Consider the following 26,299-nt stretch of genomic DNA (forward strand, 5'->3'; position numbering starts at 1 on the left):
TTAGGAACATTCAGCACCCACCCGCTATCAAGGCAGCTGCCTATCATGTCATGCCCTACCTGCACAGGTGTGCTGGCTACTCAAATGATCCAATTAAGGAGGCCATTTAGTCAGCAGCAGCAGAAGTCCTGTGCCTGGACGCTCCAACAGGGGCCAGACACAAGCAGAAGCAGAAGCAGCAGAAGCAGCAGCAGCACCACCTTTTGTTTTTTGGCTGCAGCAGCAGCAAGGCCCACAGGGCTGGCTAGCTGGCTAGCCAGCAAGCAGGTAGCAATGAAAGTAGGAATCTTTCTTTTTTAACCCTGTAAGGGGGTGGTGCACTGTACCCGAAGATACTGCCATATCGGGTCAATGCATAGGGCGACGGAAGCAAGCTTCGAAATCGGCCCCCGTTCTCAAAAATCCATTTAATATATGGTCCCCAGATAGGGGACGTATCAGATATTAAACTGATAAGAACAGATACTACACTTGATCTTAGCCAAAAGGCCGAGAAGCGATAACCGTGAAAGGGGCGGGGCCCAACAAGGTCCCCTTCATGGGCACTATCACTGCTTGCTGTCAGGGAGGCTGCCAGACAATTTTCCATGCACACTCTGGGCTGGGGGGCAGTCAACCACCAGTACACACAGCAGAACCTAAACCCATACCATTATTGCTAAGCAGCAAAGACAGGGGCCCATTGCACTCCCACGGGGCCTTTTTAAATGCAATCCATAACCCGGATTTGCCAGGAACCCTTCTTACTCCTCCTACTTGCATGTGACACTGGGCTTAGGATCTGCATAGGAAACACACACACAAGCACACACCTACCTTTGTTGCCTGCAGATGCCTCCTTGGCTGTCCCCAAACGTATCAAACCAACACCCACGGGAAGCTGTAAGCATAGAGGACATGCCTGCACCCCATTGGACTTACCTGTGTGGGTTAAATCCGGGTTATTTGACAACCTATGGCGGGTGATGGTTCTGCTCAGGCAGAGCAGTGCTGATGCTCCTCATAAAGCTGTCGCTGCTGTGAAGGTTCTAGGTGACATCACAAATCCCTTTGGTTACATACACAACAAAGCTGGGTTGTTGTTGTTTACACTCTGCAAGGCCTGTGGAAGTGAGTGACATCATAGCACTGTAGTTCTGAGGGTTCAAGATGGATGCAACAATCTCCTGTTGCTTCTATGAAGGCCGTAATAGACGACATCACCAAACAGCTCCATAGTCACATACACAGCAAAGGAGAGATGTTGTTTACACCTAGTGATGTCAGTGGTATTGAGTGACATCACAGCACAGTGCTAAGGCTCCTGGGCCTGGACACAGCAGCGGCTGCAATATCTCAACGGAGAATACGTTTATATCTATATGTGTGTGGTGCGCATATATATAATATATATATATATATATATATATATATATATATATATTTCTCCGCCGAAATCACTTTTAAAACCCATTTCCACCTTTTTTTCCCTTCTCTTCCTCTTACTTTTTTTTCACGTTTTTTTTACGTTTTTCTCCTTTTCGCCTCTTTTCTGGGCGTATTATTCTTCTTTTTCTTCTTTTTTTTCGTCTAATGCATACCCCATCAGTGCAGCAATGCTTATTCAATACCGCCAGCAGATGGAGACACTGGGGGATAATTTTCTAAGGATTTATACTGATTTTTCCTGTCTGAATTTGTCGCACAGAAAGTTGCAGGCCAAATATGTGTGACATTTCTGCGACTTTAGCTTCTAGAGCATTTTTACAACATTATACATAGGTGCTGAATACATAAAAAGCGACTGTTCAGCGACAGACAAGTCGCATCGGCTGAAAGTAGGCCAGAATGTCAGTCCATGTTGGAGCAGGTTTAGATACAGTCTAAAGCATAGATCTCAAAGTCTGTGCACAGAATTTAGCAAGGGCCTCGCACCTTCTGATGCATCAGGTAGGTGCACAATAGCATAGCCTAACCCTCTGTACTTTGGTCTATATTGATGCGGGACATAGACAGCCAGCTGATGACCAATCCATTAGTGCAATGGATGGCTGGAAGCATTTGTCTTTGCCTTTGCAATACCACAGAAGCAATGCATGGTCAATGTACAGCAATGACACACCTGTGTGAACAGCCAGGAGACCCCCCCCCCCCCCATGTTATGTTACATAGTTACATAGTTAGTACGGTCGAAAAAAGACATATGTCCATCACGTTCAACCAGGGAATTAAGGGGTAGGGGTGTGGCGCGATATTGGGGAAGGGATGAGATTTTATATTTCTTCATAAGCATTAATCTTATTTTGTCAATTAGGAACATTCAGCACCCACCCGCTATCAAGGCAGCTGCCTATCATGTCATGCCCTACCTGCACAGGTGTGCTGGCTACTCAAATGATCCAATTAAGGAGGCCATTTAGTCAGCAGCAGCAGAAGTCCTGTGCCTGGACGCTCCAACAGGGGCCAGACACAAGCAGAAGCAGAAGCAGCAGAAGCAGCAGCAGCACCACCTTTTGTTTTTTGGCTGCAGCAGCAGCAAGGCCCACAGGGCTGGCTAGCTGGCTAGCCAGCAAGCAGGTAGCAATGAAAGTAGGAATCTTTCTTTTTAACCCTGTAAGGGGGTGGTGCACTGTACCCGAAGATACTGCCATATCGGGTCAATGCATAGGGCGACGGAAGCAAGCTTCGAAATCGGCCCCCGTTCTCAAAAATCCATTTAATATATGGTCCCCAGATAGGGGACGTATCAGATATTAAACTGATAAGAACAGATACTACACTTGATCTTAGCCAAAAGGCCGAGAAGCGATAACCGTGAAAGGGGCGGGCCCAACAAGGTCCCCTTCATGGGCACTATCACTGCTTGCTGTCAGGGAGGCTGCCAGACAATTTTCCATGCACACTCTGGGCTGGGGGGCAGTCAACCACCAGTACACACAGCAGAACCTAAACCCATACCATTATTGCTAAGCAGCAAGACAGGGGCCCATTGCACTCCCACGGGGCCTTTTTAAATGCAATCCATAACCCGGATTTGCCAGGAACCCTTCTTACTCCTCCTACTTGCATGTGACACTGGGCTTAGGATCTGCATAGGAAACACACACACAAGCACACACCTACCTTTGTTGCCTGCAGATGCCTCCTTGGCTGTCCCCAAACGGTATCAAACCAACACCCACGGGAAGCTGTAAGCATAGAGGACATGCCTGCACCCCATTGGACTTACCTGTGTGGGTTAAATCCGGGTTATTTGACAACCTATGGCGGTGATGGTTCTGCTCAGGCAGAGCAGTGCTGATGCTCCTCATAAAGCTGTCGCTGCTGTGAAGGTTCTAGGTGACATCACAAATCCCTTTGGTTACATACACAACAAAGCTGGGTTGTTGTTGTTTACACTCTGCAAGGCCTGTGGAAGTGAGTGACATCATAGCACTGTAGTTCTGAGGGTTCAAGATGGATGCAACAATCTCCTGTTGCTTCTATGAAGGCCGTAATAGACGACATCACCAAACAGCTCCATAGTCACATACACAGCAAAGGAGAGATGTTGTTTACACCTAGTGATGTCAGTGGTATTGAGTGACATCACAGCACAGTGCTAAGGCTCCTGGGCCTGGACACAGCAGCGGCTGCAATATCTCAACGGAGAATACGTTTATATCTATATGTGTGTGTGCGCATATATATATATATATATATATATATATATATATATATATATATATTTCTCCGCCGAAATCACTTTTAAACCCATTTCCACCTTTTTTTCCCTTCTCTTCCTCTTACTTTTTTTTCACGTTTTTTTACGTTTTTCTCCTTTTCGCCTCTTTTCTGGGCGTATTATTCTTCTTTTTCTTCTTTTTTTTCGTCTAATGCATACCCCATCAGTGCAGCAATGCTTATTCAATACCGCCAGCAGATGGAGACACTGGGGGATAATTTTCTAAGGATTTATACTGATTTTTCCTGTCTGAATTTGTCGCACAGAAAGTTGCAGGCCAAATATGTGTGACATTTCTGCGACTTTAGCTTCTAGAGCATTTTTACAACATTATACATAGGTGCTGAATACATAAAAAGCGACTGTTCAGCGACAGACAAGTCGCATCGGCTGAAAGTAGGCCAGAATGTCAGTCCATGTTGGAGCAGGTTTAGATACAGTCTAAAGCATAGATCTCAAAGTCTGTGCACAGAATTTAGCAAGGGCCTCGCACCTTCTGATGCATCAGGTAGGTGCACAATAGCATAGCCTAACCCTCTGTACTTTGGTCTATATTGATGCGGGACATAGACAGCCAGCTGATGACCAATCCATTAGTGCAATGGATGGCTGGAAGCATTTGTCTTTGCCTTTGCAATACCACAGAAGCAATGCATGGTCAATGTACAGCAATGACACACCTGTGTGAACAGCCAGGAGACCCCCCCCCCCCATGTTATGTTACATAGTTACATAGTTAGTACGGTCGAAAAAAGACATATGTCCATCACGTTCAACCAGGGAATTAAGGGGTAGGGGTGTGGCGCGATATTGGGGAAGGGATGAGATTTTATATTTCTTCATAAGCATTAATCTTATTTTGTCAATTAGGAACATTCAGCACCCACCCGCTATCAAGGCAGCTGCCTATCATGTCATGCCCTACCTGCACAGGTGTGCTGGCTACTCAAATGATCCAATTAAGGAGGCCATTTAGTCAGCAGCAGCAGAAGTCCTGTGCCTGGACGCTCCAACAGGGGCCAGACACAAGCAGAAGCAGAAGCAGCAGAAGCAGCAGCAGCACCACCTTTTGTTTTTTGGCTGCAGCAGCAGCAAGGCCCACAGGGCTGGCTAGCTGGCTAGCCAGCAAGCAGGTAGCAATGAAAGTAGGAATCTTTCTTTTTAACCCTGTAAGGGGGTGGTGCACTGTACCCGAAGATACTGCCATATCGGGTCAATGCATAGGGCGACGGAAGCAAGCTTCGAAATCGGCCCCCGTTCTCAAAAATCCATTTAATATATGGTCCCCAGATAGGGGACGTATCAGATATTAAACTGATAAGAACAGATACTACACTTGATCTTAGCCAAAAGGCCGAGAAGCGATAACCGTGAAAGGGGCGGGCCCAACAAGGTCCCCTTCATGGGCACTATCACTGCTTGCTGTCAGGGAGGCTGCCAGACAATTTTCCATGCACACTCTGGGCTGGGGGGCAGTCAACCACCAGTACACACAGCAGAACCTAAACCCATACCATTATTGCTAAGCAGCAAGACAGGGGCCCATTGCACTCCCACGGGGCCTTTTTAAATGCAATCCATAACCCGGATTTGCCAGGAACCCTTCTTACTCCTCCTACTTGCATGTGACACTGGGCTTAGGATCTGCATAGGAAACACACACACAAGCACACACCTACCTTTGTTGCCTGCAGATGCCTCCTTGGCTGTCCCCAAACGGTATCAAACCAACACCCACGGGAAGCTGTAAGCATAGAGGACATGCCTGCACCCCATTGGACTTACCTGTGTGGGTTAAATCCGGGTTATTTGACAACCTATGGCGGTGATGGTTCTGCTCAGGCAGAGCAGTGCTGATGCTCCTCATAAAGCTGTCGCTGCTGTGAAGGTTCTAGGTGACATCACAAATCCCTTTGGTTACATACACAACAAAGCTGGGTTGTTGTTGTTTACACTCTGCAAGGCCTGTGGAAGTGAGTGACATCATAGCACTGTAGTTCTGAGGGTTCAAGATGGATGCAACAATCTCCTGTTGCTTCTATGAAGGCCGTAATAGACGACATCACCAAACAGCTCCATAGTCACATACACAGCAAAGGAGAGATGTTGTTTACACCTAGTGATGTCAGTGGTATTGAGTGACATCACAGCACAGTGCTAAGGCTCCTGGGCCTGGACACAGCAGCGGCTGCAATATCTCAACGGAGAATACGTTTATATCTATATGTGTGTGTGCGCATATATATATATATATATATATATATATATATATATATATATATTTCTCCGCCGAAATCACTTTTAAACCCATTTCCACCTTTTTTTCCCTTCTCTTCCTCTTACTTTTTTTTCACGTTTTTTTACGTTTTTCTCCTTTTCGCCTCTTTTCTGGGCGTATTATTCTTCTTTTTCTTCTTTTTTTTCGTCTAATGCATACCCCATCAGTGCAGCAATGCTTATTCAATACCGCCAGCAGATGGAGACACTGGGGGATAATTTTCTAAGGATTTATACTGATTTTTCCTGTCTGAATTTGTCGCACAGAAAGTTGCAGGCCAAATATGTGTGACATTTCTGCGACTTTAGCTTCTAGAGCATTTTTACAACATTATACATAGGTGCTGAATACATAAAAAGCGACTGTTCAGCGACAGACAAGTCGCATCGGCTGAAAGTAGGCCAGAATGTCAGTCCATGTTGGAGCAGGTTTAGATACAGTCTAAAGCATAGATCTCAAAGTCTGTGCACAGAATTTAGCAAGGGCCTCGCACCTTCTGATGCATCAGGTAGGTGCACAATAGCATAGCCTAACCCTCTGTACTTTGGTCTATATTGATGCGGGACATAGACAGCCAGCTGATGACCAATCCATTAGTGCAATGGATGGCTGGAAGCATTTGTCTTTGCCTTTGCAATACCACAGAAGCAATGCATGGTCAATGTACAGCAATGACACACCTGTGTGAACAGCCAGGAGACCCCCCCCCCCCATGTTATGTTACATAGTTACATAGTTAGTACGGTCGAAAAAAGACATATGTCCATCACGTTCAACCAGGGAATTAAGGGGTAGGGGTGTGGCGCGATATTGGGGAAGGGATGAGATTTTATATTTCTTCATAAGCATTAATCTTATTTTGTCAATTAGGAACATTCAGCACCCACCCGCTATCAAGGCAGCTGCCTATCATGTCATGCCCTACCTGCACAGGTGTGCTGGCTACTCAAATGATCCAATTAAGGAGGCCATTTAGTCAGCAGCAGCAGAAGTCCTGTGCCTGGACGCTCCAACAGGGGCCAGACACAAGCAGAAGCAGAAGCAGCAGAAGCAGCAGCAGCACCACCTTTTGTTTTTTGGCTGCAGCAGCAGCAAGGCCCACAGGGCTGGCTAGCTGGCTAGCCAGCAAGCAGGTAGCAATGAAAGTAGGAATCTTTCTTTTTAACCCTGTAAGGGGGTGGTGCACTGTACCCGAAGATACTGCCATATCGGGTCAATGCATAGGGCGACGGAAGCAAGCTTCGAAATCGGCCCCCGTTCTCAAAAATCCATTTAATATATGGTCCCCAGATAGGGGACGTATCAGATATTAAACTGATAAGAACAGATACTACACTTGATCTTAGCCAAAAGGCCGAGAAGCGATAACCGTGAAAGGGGCGGGCCCAACAAGGTCCCCTTCATGGGCACTATCACTGCTTGCTGTCAGGGAGGCTGCCAGACAATTTTCCATGCACACTCTGGGCTGGGGGGCAGTCAACCACCAGTACACACAGCAGAACCTAAACCCATACCATTATTGCTAAGCAGCAAGACAGGGGCCCATTGCACTCCCACGGGGCCTTTTTAAATGCAATCCATAACCCGGATTTGCCAGGAACCCTTCTTACTCCTCCTACTTGCATGTGACACTGGGCTTAGGATCTGCATAGGAAACACACACACAAGCACACACCTACCTTTGTTGCCTGCAGATGCCTCCTTGGCTGTCCCCAAACGGTATCAAACCAACACCCACGGGAAGCTGTAAGCATAGAGGACATGCCTGCACCCCATTGGACTTACCTGTGTGGGTTAAATCCGGGTTATTTGACAACCTATGGCGGTGATGGTTCTGCTCAGGCAGAGCAGTGCTGATGCTCCTCATAAAGCTGTCGCTGCTGTGAAGGTTCTAGGTGACATCACAAATCCCTTTGGTTACATACACAACAAAGCTGGGTTGTTGTTGTTTACACTCTGCAAGGCCTGTGGAAGTGAGTGACATCATAGCACTGTAGTTCTGAGGGTTCTAGATGGATGCAACAATCTCCTGTTGCTTCTATGAAGGCCGTAATAGACGACATCACCAAACAGCTCCATAGTCACATACACAGCAAAGGAGAGATGTTGTTTACACCTAGTGATGTCAGTGGTATTGAGTGACATCACAGCACAGTGCTAAGGCTCCTGGGCCTGGACACAGCAGCGGCTGCAATATCTCAACGGAGAATACGTTTATATCTATATGTGTGTGTGCGCATATATATATATATATATATATATATATATATATATATATATATATATATTTCTCCGCCGAAATCACTTTTAAACCCATTTCCACCTTTTTTTCCCTTCTCTTCCTCTTACTTTTTTTTCACGTTTTTTTACGTTTTTCTCCTTTTCGCCTCTTTTCTGGGCGTATTATTCTTCTTTTTCTTCTTTTTTTTCGTCTAATGCATACCCCATCAGTGCAGCAATGCTTATTCAATACCGCCAGCAGATGGAGACACTGGGGGATAATTTTCTAAGGATTTATACTGATTTTTCCTGTCTGAATTTGTCGCACAGAAAGTTGCAGGCCAAATATGTGTGACATTTCTGCGACTTTAGCTTCTAGAGCATTTTTACAACATTATACATAGGTGCTGAATACATAAAAAGCGACTGTTCAGCGACAGACAAGTCGCATCGGCTGAAAGTAGGCCAGAATGTCAGTCCATGTTGGAGCAGGTTTAGATACAGTCTAAAGCATAGATCTCAAAGTCTGTGCACAGAATTTAGCAAGGGCCTCGCACCTTCTGATGCATCAGGTAGGTGCACAATAGCATAGCCTAACCCTCTGTACTTTGGTCTATATTGATGCGGGACATAGACAGCCAGCTGATGACCAATCCATTAGTGCAATGGATGGCTGGAAGCATTTGTCTTTGCCTTTGCAATACCACAGAAGCAATGCATGGTCAATGTACAGCAATGACACACCTGTGTGAACAGCCAGGAGACCCCCCCCCCCCATGTTATGTTACATAGTTACATAGTTAGTACGGTCGAAAAAAGACATATGTCCATCACGTTCAACCAGGGAATTAAGGGGTAGGGGTGTGGCGCGATATTGGGGAAGGGATGAGATTTTATATTTCTTCATAAGCATTAATCTTATTTTGTCAATTAGGAACATTCAGCACCCACCCGCTATCAAGGCAGCTGCCTATCATGTCATGCCCTACCTGCACAGGTGTGCTGGCTACTCAAATGATCCAATTAAGGAGGCCATTTAGTCAGCAGCAGCAGAAGTCCTGTGCCTGGACGCTCCAACAGGGGCCAGACACAAGCAGAAGCAGAAGCAGCAGAAGCAGCAGCAGCACCACCTTTTGTTTTTTGGCTGCAGCAGCAGCAAGGCCCACAGGGCTGGCTAGCTGGCTAGCCAGCAAGCAGGTAGCAATGAAAGTAGGAATCTTTCTTTTTAACCCTGTAAGGGGGTGGTGCACTGTACCCGAAGATACTGCCATATCGGGTCAATGCATAGGGCGACGGAAGCAAGCTTCGAAATCGGCCCCCGTTCTCAAAAATCCATTTAATATATGGTCCCCAGATAGGGGACGTATCAGATATTAAACTGATAAGAACAGATACTACACTTGATCTTAGCCAAAAGGCCGAGAAGCGATAACCGTGAAAGGGGCGGGCCCAACAAGGTCCCCTTCATGGGCACTATCACTGCTTGCTGTCAGGGAGGCTGCCAGACAATTTTCCATGCACACTCTGGGCTGGGGGGCAGTCAACCACCAGTACACACAGCAGAACCTAAACCCATACCATTATTGCTAAGCAGCAAGACAGGGGCCCATTGCACTCCCACGGGGCCTTTTTAAATGCAATCCATAACCCGGATTTGCCAGGAACCCTTCTTACTCCTCCTACTTGCATGTGACACTGGGCTTAGGATCTGCATAGGAAACACACACACAAGCACACACCTACCTTTGTTGCCTGCAGATGCCTCCTTGGCTGTCCCCAAACGGTATCAAACCAACACCCACGGGAAGCTGTAAGCATAGAGGACATGCCTGCACCCCATTGGACTTACCTGTGTGGGTTAAATCCGGGTTATTTGACAACCTATGGCGGTGATGGTTCTGCTCAGGCAGAGCAGTGCTGATGCTCCTCATAAAGCTGTCGCTGCTGTGAAGGTTCTAGGTGACATCACAAATCCCTTTGGTTACATACACAACAAAGCTGGGTTGTTGTTGTTTACACTCTGCAAGGCCTGTGGAAGTGAGTGACATCATAGCACTGTAGTTCTGAGGGTTCAAGATGGATGCAACAATCTCCTGTTGCTTCTATGAAGGCCGTAATAGACGACATCACCAAACAGCTCCATAGTCACATACACAGCAAAGGAGAGATGTTGTTTACACCTAGTGATGTCAGTGGTATTGAGTGACATCACAGCACAGTGCTAAGGCTCCTGGGCCTGGACACAGCAGCGGCTGCAATATCTCAACGGAGAATACGTTTATATCTATATGTGTGTGTGCGCATATATATATATATATATATATATATATATATATATATATATATATATATTTCTCCGCCGAAATCACTTTTAAACCCATTTCCACCTTTTTTTCCCTTCTCTTCCTCTTACTTTTTTTTCACGTTTTTTTACGTTTTTCTCCTTTTCGCCTCTTTTCTGGGCGTATTATTCTTCTTTTTCTTCTTTTTTTTCGTCTAATGCATACCCCATCAGTGCAGCAATGCTTATTCAATACCGCCAGCAGATGGAGACACTGGGGGATAATTTTCTAAGGATTTATACTGATTTTTCCTGTCTGAATTTGTCGCACAGAAAGTTGCAGGCCAAATATGTGTGACATTTCTGCGACTTTAGCTTCTAGAGCATTTTTACAACATTATACATAGGTGCTGAATACATAAAAAGCGACTGTTCAGCGACAGACAAGTCGCATCGGCTGAAAGTAGGCCAGAATGTCAGTCCATGTTGGAGCAGGTTTAGATACAGTCTAAAGCATAGATCTCAAAGTCTGTGCACAGAATTTAGCAAGGGCCTCGCACCTTCTGATGCATCAGGTAGGTGCACAATAGCATAGCCTAACCCTCTGTACTTTGGTCTATATTGATGCGGGACATAGACAGCCAGCTGATGACCAATCCATTAGTGCAATGGATGGCTGGAAGCATTTGTCTTTGCCTTTGCAATACCACAGAAGCAATGCATGGTCAATGTACAGCAATGACACACCTGTGTGAACAGCCAGGAGACCCCCCCCCCCCCCATGTTATGTTACATAGTTACATAGTTAGTACGGTCGAAAAAAGACATATGTCCATCACGTTCAACCAGGGAATTAAGGGGTAGGGGTGTGGCGCGATATTGGGGAAGGGATGAGATTTTATATTTCTTCATAAGCATTAATCTTATTTTGTCAATTAGGAACATTCAGCACCCACCCGCTATCAAGGCAGCTGCCTATCATGTCATGCCCTACCTGCACAGGTGTGCTGGCTACTCAAATGATCCAATTAAGGAGGCCATTTAGTCAGCAGCAGCAGAAGTCCTGTGCCTGGACGCTCCAACAGGGGCCAGACACAAGCAGAAGCAGAAGCAGCAGAAGCAGCAGCAGCACCACCTTTTGTTTTTTGGCTGCAGCAGCAGCAAGGCCCACAGGGCTGGCTAGCTGGCTAGCCAGCAAGCAGGTAGCAATGAAAGTAGGAATCTTTCTTTTTAACCCTGTAAGGGGGTGGTGCACTGTACCCGAAGATACTGCCATATCGGGTCAATGCATAGGGCGACGGAAGCAAGCTTCGAAATCGGCCCCTGTTCTCAAAAATCCATTTAATATATGGTCCCCAGATAGGGGACGTATCAGATATTAAACTGATAAGAACAGATACTACACTTGATCTTAGCCAAAAGGCCGAGAAGCGATAACCGTGAAAGGGGCGGGCCCAACAAGGTCCCCTTCATGGGCACTATCACTGCTTGCTGTCAGGGAGGCTGCCAGACAATTTTCCATGCACACTCTGGGCTGGGGGGCAGTCAACCACCAGTACACACAGCAGAACCTAAACCCATACCATTATTGCTAAGCAGCAAGACAGGGGCCCATTGCACTCCCACGGGGCCTTTTTAAATGCAATCCATAACCCGGATTTGCCAGGAACCCTTCTTACTCCTCCTACTTGCATGTGACACTGGGCTTAGGATCTGCATAGGAAACACACACACAAGCACACACCTACCTTTGTTGCCTGCAGATGCCTCCTTGGCTGTCCCCAAACGGTATCAAACCAACACCCACGGGAAGCTGTAAGCATAGAGGACATGCCTGCACCCCATTGGACTTACCTGTGTGGGTTAAATCCGGGTTATTTGACAACCTATGGCGGTGATGGTTCTGCTCAGGCAGAGCAGTGCTGATGCTCCTCATAAAGCTGTCGCTGCTGTGAAGGTTCTAGGTGACATCACAAATCCCTTTGGTTACATACACAACAAAGCTGGGTTGTTGTTGTTTACACTCTGCAAGGCCTGTGGAAGTGAGTGACATCATAGCACTGTAGTTCTGAGGGTTCAAGATGGATGCAACAATCTCCTGTTGCTTCTATGAAGGCCGTAATAGACGACATCACCAAACAGCTCCATAGTCACATACACAGCAAAGGAGAGATGTTGTTTACACCTAGTGATGTCAGTGGTATTGAGTGACATCACAGCACAGTGCTAAGGCTCCTGGGCCTGGACACAGCAGCGGCTGCAATATCTCAACGGAGAATACGTTTATATCTATATGTGTGTGTGCGCATATATATATATATATATATATATATATATATATATATATATATATTTCTCCGCCGAAATCACTTTTAAACCCATTTCCACCTTTTTTTCCCTTCTCTTCCTCTTACTTTTTTTTCACGTTTTTTTACGTTTTTCTCCTTTTCGCCTCTTTTCTGGGCGTATTATTCTTCTTTTTCTTCTTTTTTTTCGTCTAATGCATACCCCATCAGTGCAGCAATGCTTATTCAATACCGCCAGCAGATGGAGACACTGGGGGATAATTTTCTAAGGATTTATACTGATTTTTCCTGTCTGAATTTGTCGCACAGAAAGTTGCAGGCCAAATATGTGTGACATTTCTGCGACTTTAGCTTCTAGAGCATTTTTACAACATTATACATAGGTGCTGAATACATAAAAAGCGACTGTTCAGCGACAGACAAGTCGCATCGGCTGAAAGTAGGCCAGAATGTCAGTCCATGTTGGAGCAGGTTTAGATACAGTCTAAAGCATAGATCTCAAAGTCTGTGCACAGAATTTAGCAAGGGCCTCGCACCTTCTGATGCATCAGGTAGGTGCACAATAGCATAGCCTAACCCTCTGTACTTTGGTCTATATTGATGCGGGACATAGACAGCCAGCTGATGACCAATCCATTAGTGCAATGGATGGCTGGAAGCATTTGTCTTTGCCTTTGCAATACCACAGAAGCAATGCATGGTCAATGTACAGCAATGACACACCTGTGTGAACAGCCAGGAGACCCCCCCCCCCCCCCATGTTATGATGTTATGTTACATAGTTACATAGTTAGTACGGTCGAAAAAAGACATATGTCCATCACGTTCAACCAGGGAATTAAGGGGTAGGGGTGTGGCGCGATATTGGGGAAGGGATGAGATTTTATATTTCTTCATAAGCATTAATCTTATTTTGTCAATTAGGAACATTCAGCACCCACCCGCTATCAAGGCAGCTGCCTATCATGTCATGCCCTACCTGCACAGGTGTGCTGGCTACTCAAATGATCCAATTAAGGAGGCCATTTAGTCAGCAGCAGCAGAAGTCCTGTGCCTGGACGCTCCAACAGGGGCCAGACACAAGCAGAAGCAGAAGCAGCAGAAGCAGCAGCAGCACCACCTTTTGTTTTTTGGCTGCAGCAGCAGCAAGGCCCACAGGGCTGGCTAGCTGGCTAGCCAGCAAGCAGGTAGCAATGAAAGTAGGAATCTTTCTTTTTAACCCTGTAAGGGGGTGGTGCACTGTACCCGAAGATACTGCCATATCGGGTCAATGCATAGGGCGACGGAAGCAAGCTTCGAAATCGGCCCCCGTTCTCAAAAATCCATTTAATATATGGTCCCCAGATAGGGGACGTATCAGATATTAAACTGATAAGAACAGATACTACACTTGATCTTAGCCAAAAGGCCGAGAAGCGATAACCGTGAAAGGGGCGGGCCCAACAAGGTCCCCTTCATGGGCACTATCACTGCTTGCTGTCAGGGAGGCTGCCAGACAATTTTCCATGCACACTCTGGGCTGGGGGGCAGTCAACCACCAGTACACACAGCAGAACCTAAACCCATACCATTATTGCTAAGCAGCAAGACAGGGGCCCATTGCACTCCCACGGGGCCTTTTTAAATGCAATCCATAACCCGGATTTGCCAGGAACCCTTCTTACTCCTCCTACTTGCATGTGACACTGGGCTTAGGATCTGCATAGGAAACACACACACAAGCACACACCTACCTTTGTTGCCTGCAGATGCCTCCTTGGCTGTCCCCAAACGGTATCAAACCAACACCCACGGGAAGCTGTAAGCATAGAGGACATGCCTGCACCCCATTGGACTTACCTGTGTGGGTTAAATCCGGGTTATTTGACAACCTATGGCGGTGATGGTTCTGCTCAGGCAGAGCAGTGCTGATGCTCCTCATAAAGCTGTCGCTGCTGTGAAGGTTCTAGGTGACATCACAAATCCCTTTGGTTACATACACAACAAAGCTGGGTTGTTGTTGTTTACACTCTGCAAGGCCTGTGGAAGTGAGTGACATCATAGCACTGTAGTTCTGAGGGTTCAAGATGGATGCAACAATCTCCTGTTGCTTCTATGAAGGCCGTAATAGACGACATCACCAAACAGCTCCATAGTCACATACACAGCAAAGGAGAGATGTTGTTTACACCTAGTGATGTCAGTGGTATTGAGTGACATCACAGCACAGTGCTAAGGCTCCTGGGCCTGGACACAGCAGCGGCTGCAATATCTCAACGGAGAATACGTTTATATCTATATGTGTGTGTGCGCATATATATATATATATATATATATATATATATATATATATATTTCTCCGCCGAAATCACTTTTAAACCCATTTCCACCTTTTTTTCCCTTCTCTTCCTCTTACTTTTTTTTCACGTTTTTTTACGTTTTTCTCCTTTTCGCCTCTTTTCTGGGCGTATTATTCTTCTTTTTCTTCTTTTTTTTCGTCTAATGCATACCCCATCAGTGCAGCAATGCTTATTCAATACCGCCAGCAGATGGAGACACTGGGGGATAATTTTCTAAGGATTTATACTGATTTTTCCTGTCTGAATTTGTCGCACAGAAAGTTGCAGGCCAAATATGTGTGACATTTCTGCGACTTTAGCTTCTAGAGCATTTTTACAACATTATACATAGGTGCTGAATACATAAAAAGCGACTGTTCAGCGACAGACAAGTCGCATCGGCTGAAAGTAGGCCAGAATGTCAGTCCATGTTGGAGCAGGTTTAGATACAGTCTAAAGCATAGATCTCAAAGTCTGTGCACAGAATTTAGCAAGGGCCTCGCACCTTCTGATGCAGCAGGTAGGTGCACAATAGCATAGCCTAACCCTCTGTACTTTGGTCTATATTGATGCGGGACATAGACAGCCAGCTGATGACCAATCCATTAGTGCAATGGATGGCTGGAAGCATTTGTCTTTGCCTTTGCAATACCACAGAAGCAATGCATGGTCAATGTACAGCAATGACACACCTGTGTGAACAGCCAGGAGACCCCCCCCCCCCATGTTATGTTACATAGTTACATAGTTAGTACGGTCGAAAAAAGACATATGTCCATCACGTTCAACCAGGGAATTAAGGGGTAGGGGTGTGGCGCGATATTGGGGAAGGGATGAGATTTTATATTTCTTCATAAGCATTAATCTTATTTTGTCAATTAGGAACATTCAGCACCCACCCGCTATCAAGGCAGCTGCCTATCATGTCATGCCCTACCTGCACAGGTGTGCTGGCTACTCAAATGATCCAATTAAGGAGGCCATTTAGTCAGCAGCAGCAGAAGTCCTGTGCCTGGACGCTCCAACAGGGGCCAGACACAAGCAGAAGCAGAAGCAGCAGAAGCAGCAGCAGCACCACCTTTTGTTTTTTGGCTGCAGCAGCAGCAAGGCCCACAGGGCTGGCTAGCTGGCTAGCCAGCAAGCAGGTAGCAATGAAAGTAGGAATCTTTCTTTTTAACCCTGTAAGGGGGTGGTGCACTGTACCCGAAGATACTGCCATATCGGGTCAATGCATAGGGCGACGGAAGCAAGCTTCGAAATCGGCCCCCGTTCTCAAAAATCCATTTAATATATGGTCCCCAGATAGGGGACGTATCAGATATTAAACTGATAAGAACAGATACTACACTTGATCTTAGCCAAAAGGCCGAGAAGCGATAACCGTGAAAGGGACGGGCCCAACAAGGTCCCCTTCATGGGCACTATCACTGCTTGCTGTCAGGGAGGCTGCCAGACAATTTTCCATGCACACTCTGGGCTGGGGGGCAGTCAACCACCAGTACACACAGCAGAACCTAAACCCATACCATTATTGCTAAGCAGCAAGACAGGGGCCCATTGCACTCCCACGGGGCCTTTTTAAATGCAATCCATAACCCGGATTTGCCAGGAACCCTTCTTACTCCTCCTACTTGCATGTGACACTGGGCTTAGGATCTGCATAGGAAACACACACACAAGCACACACCTACCTTTGTTGCCTGCAGATGCCTCCTTGGCTGTCCCCAAACGGTATCAAACCAACACCCACGGGAAGCTGTAAGCATAGAGGACATGCCTGCACCCCATTGGACTTACCTGTGTGGGTTAAATCCGGGTTATTTGACAACCTATGGCGGTGATGGTTCTGCTCAGGCAGAGCAGTGCTGATGCTCCTCATAAAGCTGTCGCTGCTGTGAAGGTTCTAGGTGACATCACAAATCCCTTTGGTTACATACACAACAAAGCTGGGTTGTTGTTGTTTACACTCTGCAAGGCCTGTGGAAGTGAGTGACATCATAGCACTGTAGTTCTGAGGGTTCAAGATGGATGCAACAATCTCCTGTTGCTTCTATGAAGGCCGTAATAGACGACATCACCAAACAGCTCCATAGTCACATACACAGCAAAGGAGAGATGTTGTTTACACCTAGTGATGTCAGTGGTATTGAGTGACATCACAGCACAGTGCTAAGGCTCCTGGGCCTGGACACAGCAGCGGCTGCAATATCTCAACGGAGAATACGTTTATATCTATATGTGTGTGTGCGCATATATATATATATATATATATATATATTTCTCCGCCGAAATCACTTTTAAACCCATTTCCACCTTTTTTTCCCTTCTCTTCCTCTTACTTTTTTTTCACGTTTTTTTACGTTTTTCTCCTTTTCGCCTCTTTTCTGGGCGTATTATTCTTCTTTTTCTTCTTTTTTTTCGTCTAATGCATACCCCATCAGTGCAGCAATGCTTATTCAATACCGCCAGCAGATGGAGACACTGGGGGATAATTTTCTAAGGATTTATACTGATTTTTCCTGTCTGAATTTGTCGCACAGAAAGTTGCAGGCCAAATATGTGTGACATTTCTGCGACTTTAGCTTCTAGAGCATTTTTACAACATTATACATAGGTGCTGAATACATAAAAAGCGACTGTTCAGCGACAGACAAGTCGCATCGGCTGAAAGTAGGCCAGAATGTCAGTCCATGTTGGAGCAGGTTTAGATACAGTCTAAAGCATAGATCTCAAAGTCTGTGCACAGAATTTAGCAAGGGCCTCGCACCTTCTGATGCATCAGGTAGGTGCACAATAGCATAGCCTAACCCTCTGTACTTTGGTCTATATTGATGCGGGACATAGACAGCCAGCTGATGACCAATCCATTAGTGCAATGGATGGCTGGAAGCATTTGTCTTTGCCTTTGCAATACCACAGAAGCAATGCATGGTCAATGTACAGCAATGACACACCTGTGTGAACAGCCAGGAGACCCCCCCCCCCCCATGTTATGTTACATAGTTACATAGTTAGTACGGTCGAAAAAAGACATATGTCCATCACGTTCAACCAGGGAATTAAGGGGTAGGGGTGTGGCGCGATATTGGGGAAGGGATGAGATTTTATATTTCTTCATAAGCATTAATCTTATTTTGTCAATTAGGAACATTCAGCACCCACCCGCTATCAAGGCAGCTGCCTATCATGTCATGCCCTACCTGCACAGGTGTGCTGGCTACTCAAATGATCCAATTAAGGAGGCCATTTAGTCAGCAGCAGCAGAAGTCCTGTGCCTGGACGCTCCAACAGGGGCCAGACACAAGCAGAAGCAGAAGCAGCAGAAGCAGCAGCAGCACCACCTTTTGTTTTTTGGCTGCAGCAGCAGCAAGGCCCACAGGGCTGGCTAGCTGGCTAGCCAGCAAGCAGGTAGCAATGAAAGTAGGAATCTTTCTTTTTAACCCTGTAAGGGGGTGGTGCACTGTACCCGAAGATACTGCCATATCGGGTCAATGCATAGGGCGACGGAAGCAAGCTTCGAAATCGGCCCCCGTTCTCAAAAATCCATTTAATATATGGTCCCCAGATAGGGGACGTATCAGATATTAAACTGATAAGAACAGATACTACACTTGATCTTAGCCAAAAGGCCGAGAAGCGATAACCGTGAAAGGGGCGGGCCCAACAAGGTCCCCTTCATGGGCACTATCACTGCTTGCTGTCAGGGAGGCTGCCAGACAATTTTCCATGCACACTCTGGGCTGGGGGGCAGTCAACCACCAGTACACACAGCAGAACCTAAACCCATACCATTATTGCTAAGCAGCAAGACAGGGGCCCATTGCACTCCCACGGGGCCTTTTTAAATGCAATCCATAACCCGGATTTGCCAGGAACCCTTCTTACTCCTCCTACTTGCATGTGACACTGGGCTTAGGATCTGCATAGGAAACACACACACAAGCACACACCTACCTTTGTTGCCTGCAGATGCCTCCTTGGCTGTCCCCAAACGGTATCAAACCAACACCCACGGGAAGCTGTAAGCATAGAGGACATGCCTGCACCCCATTGGACTTACCTGTGTGGGTTAAATCCGGGTTATTTGACAACCTATGGCGGTGATGGTTCTGCTCAGGCAGAGCAGTGCTGATGCTCCTCATAAAGCTGTCGCTGCTGTGAAGGTTCTAGGTGACATCACAAATCCCTTTGGTTACATACACAACAAAGCTGGGTTGTTGTTGTTTACACTCTGCAAGGCCTGTGGAAGTGAGTGACATCATAGCACTGTAGTTCTGAGGGTTCAAGATGGATGCAACAATCTCCTGTTGCTTCTATGAAGGCCGTAATAGACGACATCACCAAACAGCTCCATAGTCACATACACAGCAAAGGAGAGATGTTGTTTACACCTAGTGATGTCAGTGGTATTGAGTGACATCACAGCACAGTGCTAAGGCTCCTGGGCCTGGACACAGCAGCGGCTGCAATATCTCAACGGAGAATACGTTTATATCTATATGTGTGTGTGCGCATATATATATATATATATATATATATATATATATATATATATATATTTCTCCGCCGAAATCACTTTTAAACCCATTTCCACCTTTTTTTCCCTTCTCTTCCTCTTACTTTTTTTTCACGTTTTTTTACGTTTTTCTCCTTTTCGCCTCTTTTCTGGGCGTATTATTCTTCTTTTTCTTCTTTTTTTTCGTCTAATGCATACCCCATCAGTGCAGCAATGCTTATTCAATACCGCCAGCAGATGGAGACACTGGGGGATAATTTTCTAAGGATTTATACTGATTTTTCCTGTCTGAATTTGTCGCACAGAAAGTTGCAGGCCAAATATGTGTGACATTTCTGCGACTTTAGCTTCTAGAGCATTTTTACAACATTATACATAGGTGCTGAATACATAAAAAGCGACTGTTCAGCGACAGACAAGTCGCATCGGCTGAAAGTAGGCCAGAATGTCAGTCCATGTTGGAGCAGGTTTAGATACAGTCTAAAGCATAGATCTCAAAGTCTGTGCACAGAATTTAGCAAGGGCCTCGCACCTTCTGATGCATCAGGTAGGTGCACAATAGCATAGCCTAACCCTCTGTACTTTGGTCTATATTGATGCGGGACATAGACAGCCAGCTGATGACCAATCCATTAGTGCAATGGATGGCTGGAAGCATTTGTCTTTGCCTTTGCAATACCACAGAAGCAATGCATGGTCAATGTACAGCAATGACACACCTGTGTGAACAGCCAGGAGACCCCCCCCCCCCCATGTTATGTTACATAGTTACATAGTTAGTACGGTCGAAAAAAGACATATGTCCATCACGTTCAACCAGGGAATTAAGGGGTAGGGGTGTGGCGCGATATTGGGGAAGGGATGAGATTTTATATTTCTTCATAAGCATTAATCTTATTTTGTCAATTAGGAACATTCAGCACCCACCCGCTATCAAGGCAGCTGCCTATCATGTCATGCCCTACCTGCACAGGTGTGCTGGCTACTCAAATGATCCAATTAAGGAGGCCATTTAGTCAGCAGCAGCAGAAGTCCTGTGCCTGGACGCTCCAACAGGGGCCAGACACAAGCAGAAGCAGAAGCAGCAGAAGCAGCAGCAGCACCACCTTTTGTTTTTTGGCTGCAGCAGCAGCAAGGCCCACAGGGCTGGCTAGCTGGCTAGCCAGCAAGCAGGTAGCAATGAAAGTAGGAATCTTTCTTTTTAACCCTGTAAGGGGGTGGTGCACTGTACCCGAAGATACTGCCATATCGGGTCAATGCATAGGGCGACGGAAGCAAGCTTCGAAATCGGCCCCCGTTCTCAAAAATCCATTTAATATATGGTCCCCAGATAGGGGACGTATCAGATATTAAACTGATAAGAACAGATACTACACTTGATCTTAGCCAAAAGGCCGAGAAGCGATAACCGTGAAAGGGGCGGGCCCAACAAGGTCCCCTTCATGGGCACTATCACTGCTTGCTGTCAGGGAGGCTGCCAGACAATTTTCCATGCACACTCTGGGCTGGGGGGCAGTCAACCACCAGTACACACAGCAGAACCTAAACCCATACCATTATTGCTAAGCAGCAAGACAGGGGCCCATTGCACTCCCACGGGGCCTTTTTAAATGCAATCCATAACCCGGATTTGCCAGGAACCCTTCTTACTCCTCCTACTTGCATGTGACACTGGGCTTAGGATCTGCATAGGAAACACACACACAAGCACACACCTACCTTTGTTGCCTGCAGATGCCTCCTTGGCTGTCCCCAAACGGTATCAAACCAACACCCACGGGAAGCTGTAAGCATAGAGGACATGCCTGCACCCCATTGGACTTACCTGTGTGGGTTAAATCCGGGTTATTTGACAACCTATGGCGGTGATGGTTCTGCTCAGGCAGAGCAGTGCTGATGCTCCTCATAAAGCTGTCGCTGCTGTGAAGGTTCTAGGTGACATCACAAATCCCTTTGGTTACATACACAACAAAGCTGGGTTGTTGTTGTTTACACTCTGCAAGGCCTGTGGAAGTGAGTGACATCATAGCACTGTAGTTCTGAGGGTTCAAGATGGATGCAACAATCTCCTGTTGCTTCTATGAAGGCCGTAATAGACGACATCACCAAACAGCTCCATAGTCACATACACAGCAAAGGAGAGATGTTGTTTACACCTAGTGATGTCAGTGGTATTGAGTGACATCACAGCACAGTGCTAAGGCTCCTGGGCCTGGACACAGCAGCGGCTGCAATATCTCAACGGAGAATACGTTTATATCTATATGTGTGTGTGCGCATATATATATATATATATATATATATATATATATATATATATTTCTCCGCCGAAATCACTTTTAAACCCATTTCCACCTTTTTTTCCCTTCTCTTCCTCTTACTTTTTTTTCACGTTTTTTTACGTTTTTCTCCTTTTCGCCTCTTTTCTGGGCGTATTATTCTTCTTTTTCTTCTTTTTTTTCGTCTAATGCATACCCCATCAGTGCAGCAATGCTTATTCAATACCGCCAGCAGATGGAGACACTGGGGGATAATTTTCTAAGGATTTATACTGATTTTTCCTGTCTGAATTTGTCGCACAGAAAGTTGCAGGCCAAATATGTGTGACATTTCTGCGACTTTAGCTTCTAGAGCATTTTTACAACATTATACATAGGTGCTGAATACATAAAAAGCGACTGTTCAGCGACAGACAAGTCGCATCGGCTGAAAGTAGGCCAGAATGTCAGTCCATGTTGGAGCAGGTTTAGATACAGTCTAAAGCATAGATCTCAAAGTCTGTGCACAGAATTTAGCAAGGGCCTCGCACCTTCTGATGCATCAGGTAGGTGCACAATAGCATAGCCTAACCCTCTGTACTTTGGTCTATATTGATGCGGGACATAGACAGCCAGCTGATGACCAATCCATTAGTGCAATGGATGGCTGGAAGCATTTGTCTTTGCCTTTGCAATACCACAGAAGCAATGCATGGTCAATGTACAGCAATGACACACCTGTGTGAACAGCCAGGAGACCCCCCCCCCCCCATGTTATGTTACATAGTTACATAGTTAGTACGGTCGAAAAAAGACATATGTCCATCACGTTCAACCAGGGAATTAAGGGGTAGGGGTGTGGCGCGATATTGGGGAAGGGATGAGATTTTATATTTCTTCATAAGCATTAATCTTATTTTGTCAATTAGGAACATTCAGCACCCACCCGCTATCAAGGCAGCTGCCTATCATGTCATGCCCTACCTGCACAGGTGTGCTGGCTACTCAAATGATCCAATTAAGGAGGCCATTTAGTCAGCAGCAGCAGAAGTCCTGTGCCTGGACGCTCCAACAGGGGCCAGACACAAGCAGAAGCAGAAGCAGCAGAAGCAGCAGCAGCACCACCTTTTGTTTTTTGGCTGCAGCAGCAGCAAGGCCCACAGGGCTGGCTAGCTGGCTAGCCAGCAAGCAGGTAGCAATGAAAGTAGGAATCTTTCTTTTTAACCCTGTAAGGGGGTGGTGCACTGTACCCGAAGATACTGCCATATCGGGTCAATGCATAGGGCGACGGAAGCAAGCTTCGAAATCGGCCCCCGTTCTCAAAAATCCATTTAATATATGGTCCCCAGATAGGGGACGTATCAGATATTAAACTGATAAGAACAGATACTACACTTGATCTTAGCCAAAAGGCCGAGAAGCGATAACCGTGAAAGGGGCGGGCCCAACAAGGTCCCCTTCATGGGCACTATCACTGCTTGCTGTCAGGGAGGCTGCCAGACAATTTTCCATGCACACTCTGGGCTGGGGGGCAGTCAACCACCAGTACACACAGCAGAACCTAAACCCATACCATTATTGCTAAGCAGCAAGACAGGGGCCCATTGCACTCCCACGGGGCCTTTTTAAATGCAATCCATAACCCGGATTTGCCAGGAACCCTTCTTACTCCTCCTACTTGCATGTGACACTGGGCTTAGGATCTGCATAGGAAACACACACACAAGCACACACCTACCTTTGTTGCCTGCAGATGCCTCCTTGGCTGTCCCCAAACGGTATCAAACCAACACCCACGGGAAGCTGTAAGCATAGAGGACATGCCTGCACCCCATTGGACTTACCTGTGTGGGTTAAATCCGGGTTATTTGACAACCTATGGCGGTGATGGTTCTGCTCAGGCAGAGCAGTGCTGATGCTCCTCATAAAGCTGTCGCTGCTGTGAAGGTTCTAGGTGACATCACAAATCCCTTTGGTTACATACACAACAAAGCTGGGTTGTTGTTGTTTACACTCTGCAAGGCCTGTGGAAGTGAGTGACATCATAGCACTGTAGTTCTGAGGGTTCAAGATGGATGCAACAATCTCCTGTTGCTTCTATGAAGGCCGTAATAGACGACATCACCAAACAGCTCCATAGTCACATACACAGCAAAGGAGAGATGTTGTTTACACCTAGTGATGTCAGTGGTATTGAGTGACATCACAGCACAGTGCTAAGGCTCCTGGGCCTGGACACAGCAGCGGCTGCAATATCTCAACGGAGAATACGTTTATATCTATATGTGTGTGTGCGCATATATATATATATATATATATATATATATATATATATATATATATATATATATATTTCTCCGCCGAAATCACTTTTAAACCCATTTCCACCTTTTTTTCCCTTCTCTTCCTCTTACTTTTTTTTCACGTTTTTTTACGTTTTTCTCCTTTTCGCCTCTTTTCTGGGCGTATTATTCTTCTTTTTCTTCTTTTTTTTCGTCTAATGCATACCCCATCAGTGCAGCAATGCTTATTCAATACCGCCAGCAGATGGAGACACTGGGGGATAATTTTCTAAGGATTTATACTGATTTTTCCTGTCTGAATTTGTCGCACAGAAAGTTGCAGGCCAAATATGTGTGACATTTCTGCGACTTTAGCTTCTAGAGCATTTTTACAACATTATACATAGGTGCTGAATACATAAAAAGCGACTGTTCAGCGACAGACAAGTCGCATCGGCTGAAAGTAGGCCAGAATGTCAGTCCATGTTGGAGCAGGTTTAGATACAGTCTAAAGCATAGATCTCAAAGTCTGTGCACAGAATTTAGCAAGGGCCTCGCACCTTCTGATGCATCAGGTAGGTGCACAATAGCATAGCCTAACCCTCTGTACTTTGGTCTATATTGATGCGGGACATAGACAGCCAGCTGATGACCAATCCATTAGTGCAATGGATGGCTGGAAGCATTTGTCTTTGCCTTTGCAATACCACAGAAGCAATGCATGGTCAATGTACAGCAATGACACACCTGTGTGAACAGCCAGGAGACCCCCCCCCCCCCATGTTATGTTACATAGTTACATAGTTAGTACGGTCGAAAAAAGACATATGTCCATCACGTTCAACCAGGGAATTAAGGGGTAGGGGTGTGGCGCGATATTGGGGAAGGGATGAGATTTTATATTTCTTCATAAGCATTAATCTTATTTTGTCAATTAGGAACATTCAGCACCCACCCGCTATCAAGGCAGCTGCCTATCATGTCATGCCCTACCTGCACAGGTGTGCTGGCTACTCAAATGATCCAATTAAGGAGGCCATTTAGTCAGCAGCAGCAGAAGTCCTGTGCCTGGACGCTCCAACAGGGGCCAGACACAAGCAGAAGCAGAAGCAGCAGAAGCAGCAGCAGCACCACCTTTTGTTTTTTGGCTGCAGCAGCAGCAAGGCCCACAGGGCTGGCTAGCTGGCTAGCCAGCAAGCAGGTAGCAATGAAAGTAGGAATCTTTCTTTTTAACCCTGTAAGGGGGTGGTGCACTGTACCCGAAGATACTGCCATATCGGGTCAATGCATAGGGCGACGGAAGCAAGCTTCGAAATCGGCCCCCGTTCTCAAAAATCCATTTAATATATGGTCCCCAGATAGGGGACGTATCAGATATTAAACTGATAAGAACAGATACTACACTTGATCTTAGCCAAAAGGCCGAGAAGCGATAACCGTGAAAGGGGCGGGCCCAACAAGGTCCCCTTCATGGGCACTATCACTGCTTGCTGTCAGGGAGGCTGCCAGACAATTTTCCATGCACACTCTGGGCTGGGGGGCAGTCAACCACCAGTACACACAGCAGAACCTAAACCCATACCATTATTGCTAAGCAGCAAGACAGGGGCCCATTGCACTCCCACGGGGCCTTTTTAAATGCAATCCATAACCCGGATTTGCCAGGAACCCTTCTTACTCCTCCTACTTGCATGTGACACTGGGCTTAGGATCTGCATAGGAAACACACACACAAGCACACACCTACCTTTGTTGCCTGCAGATGCCTCCTTGGCTGTCCCCAAACGGTATCAAACCAACACCCACGGGAAGCTGTAAGCATAGAGGACATGCCTGCACCCCATTGGACTTACCTGTGTGGGTTAAATCCGGGTTATTTGACAACCTATGGCGGTGATGGTTCTGCTCAGGCAGAGCAGTGCTGATGCTCCTCATAAAGCTGTCGCTGCTGTGAAGGTTCTAGGTGACATCACAAATCCCTTTGGTTACATACACAACAAAGCTGGGTTGTTGTTGTTTACACTCTGCAAGGCCTGTGGAAGTGAGTGACATCATAGCACTGTAGTTCTGAGGGTTCAAGATGGATGCAACAATCTCCTGTTGCTTCTATGAAGGCCGTAATAGACGACATCACCAA

At 46.3% G+C, this 26,299-nt stretch overlaps 12 non-coding genes across 12 annotated transcripts; all 12 read right to left on the reverse strand.

Moving 5' to 3' along the window:
- Window positions 1-310: 310 nt before the first annotated feature.
- Window positions 311-501, reverse strand: LOC130327095 (U2 spliceosomal RNA). Its single transcript, XR_008871590.1, has one exon. It is a non-coding gene; the product is annotated as a U2 spliceosomal RNA (small nuclear RNA).
- A 2,097-nt stretch (window positions 502-2,598) lies between these two features.
- LOC130327096 (U2 spliceosomal RNA) lies at window positions 2,599-2,789 on the reverse strand. Its single transcript, XR_008871591.1, has one exon. It is a non-coding gene; the product is annotated as a U2 spliceosomal RNA (small nuclear RNA).
- A 2,089-nt stretch (window positions 2,790-4,878) lies between these two features.
- Window positions 4,879-5,069, reverse strand: LOC130327097 (U2 spliceosomal RNA). Its single transcript, XR_008871592.1, has one exon. It is a non-coding gene; the product is annotated as a U2 spliceosomal RNA (small nuclear RNA).
- Window positions 5,070-7,156: 2,087 nt separating this feature from the next.
- Window positions 7,157-7,347, reverse strand: LOC130327098 (U2 spliceosomal RNA). Its single transcript, XR_008871593.1, has one exon. It is a non-coding gene; the product is annotated as a U2 spliceosomal RNA (small nuclear RNA).
- A 2,093-nt stretch (window positions 7,348-9,440) lies between these two features.
- On the reverse strand, window positions 9,441-9,631 carry LOC130327087 (U2 spliceosomal RNA). Its single transcript, XR_008871583.1, has one exon. It is a non-coding gene; the product is annotated as a U2 spliceosomal RNA (small nuclear RNA).
- A 2,095-nt stretch (window positions 9,632-11,726) lies between these two features.
- Window positions 11,727-11,917, reverse strand: LOC130327086 (U2 spliceosomal RNA). Its single transcript, XR_008871582.1, has one exon. It is a non-coding gene; the product is annotated as a U2 spliceosomal RNA (small nuclear RNA).
- Window positions 11,918-14,017: 2,100 nt separating this feature from the next.
- LOC130327088 (U2 spliceosomal RNA) lies at window positions 14,018-14,208 on the reverse strand. The gene has a single exon (XR_008871584.1). It is a non-coding gene; the product is annotated as a U2 spliceosomal RNA (small nuclear RNA).
- Window positions 14,209-16,293: 2,085 nt separating this feature from the next.
- LOC130327089 (U2 spliceosomal RNA) lies at window positions 16,294-16,484 on the reverse strand. Its single transcript, XR_008871585.1, has one exon. It is a non-coding gene; the product is annotated as a U2 spliceosomal RNA (small nuclear RNA).
- A 2,072-nt stretch (window positions 16,485-18,556) lies between these two features.
- Window positions 18,557-18,747, reverse strand: LOC130327091 (U2 spliceosomal RNA). The gene has a single exon (XR_008871586.1). It is a non-coding gene; the product is annotated as a U2 spliceosomal RNA (small nuclear RNA).
- Window positions 18,748-20,837: 2,090 nt separating this feature from the next.
- On the reverse strand, window positions 20,838-21,028 carry LOC130327092 (U2 spliceosomal RNA). The gene has a single exon (XR_008871587.1). It is a non-coding gene; the product is annotated as a U2 spliceosomal RNA (small nuclear RNA).
- Window positions 21,029-23,114: 2,086 nt separating this feature from the next.
- LOC130327093 (U2 spliceosomal RNA) lies at window positions 23,115-23,305 on the reverse strand. The gene has a single exon (XR_008871588.1). It is a non-coding gene; the product is annotated as a U2 spliceosomal RNA (small nuclear RNA).
- A 2,100-nt stretch (window positions 23,306-25,405) lies between these two features.
- LOC130327094 (U2 spliceosomal RNA) lies at window positions 25,406-25,596 on the reverse strand. The gene has a single exon (XR_008871589.1). It is a non-coding gene; the product is annotated as a U2 spliceosomal RNA (small nuclear RNA).
- Between the last annotated feature and the right edge of the window lie 703 nt (window positions 25,597-26,299).

The sequence above is a fragment of the Hyla sarda genome, unplaced genomic scaffold (genome assembly GCF_029499605.1).
Source record: "Hyla sarda isolate aHylSar1 unplaced genomic scaffold, aHylSar1.hap1 scaffold_2917, whole genome shotgun sequence".
Taxonomy (NCBI): domain Eukaryota; kingdom Metazoa; phylum Chordata; class Amphibia; order Anura; family Hylidae; genus Hyla; species Hyla sarda.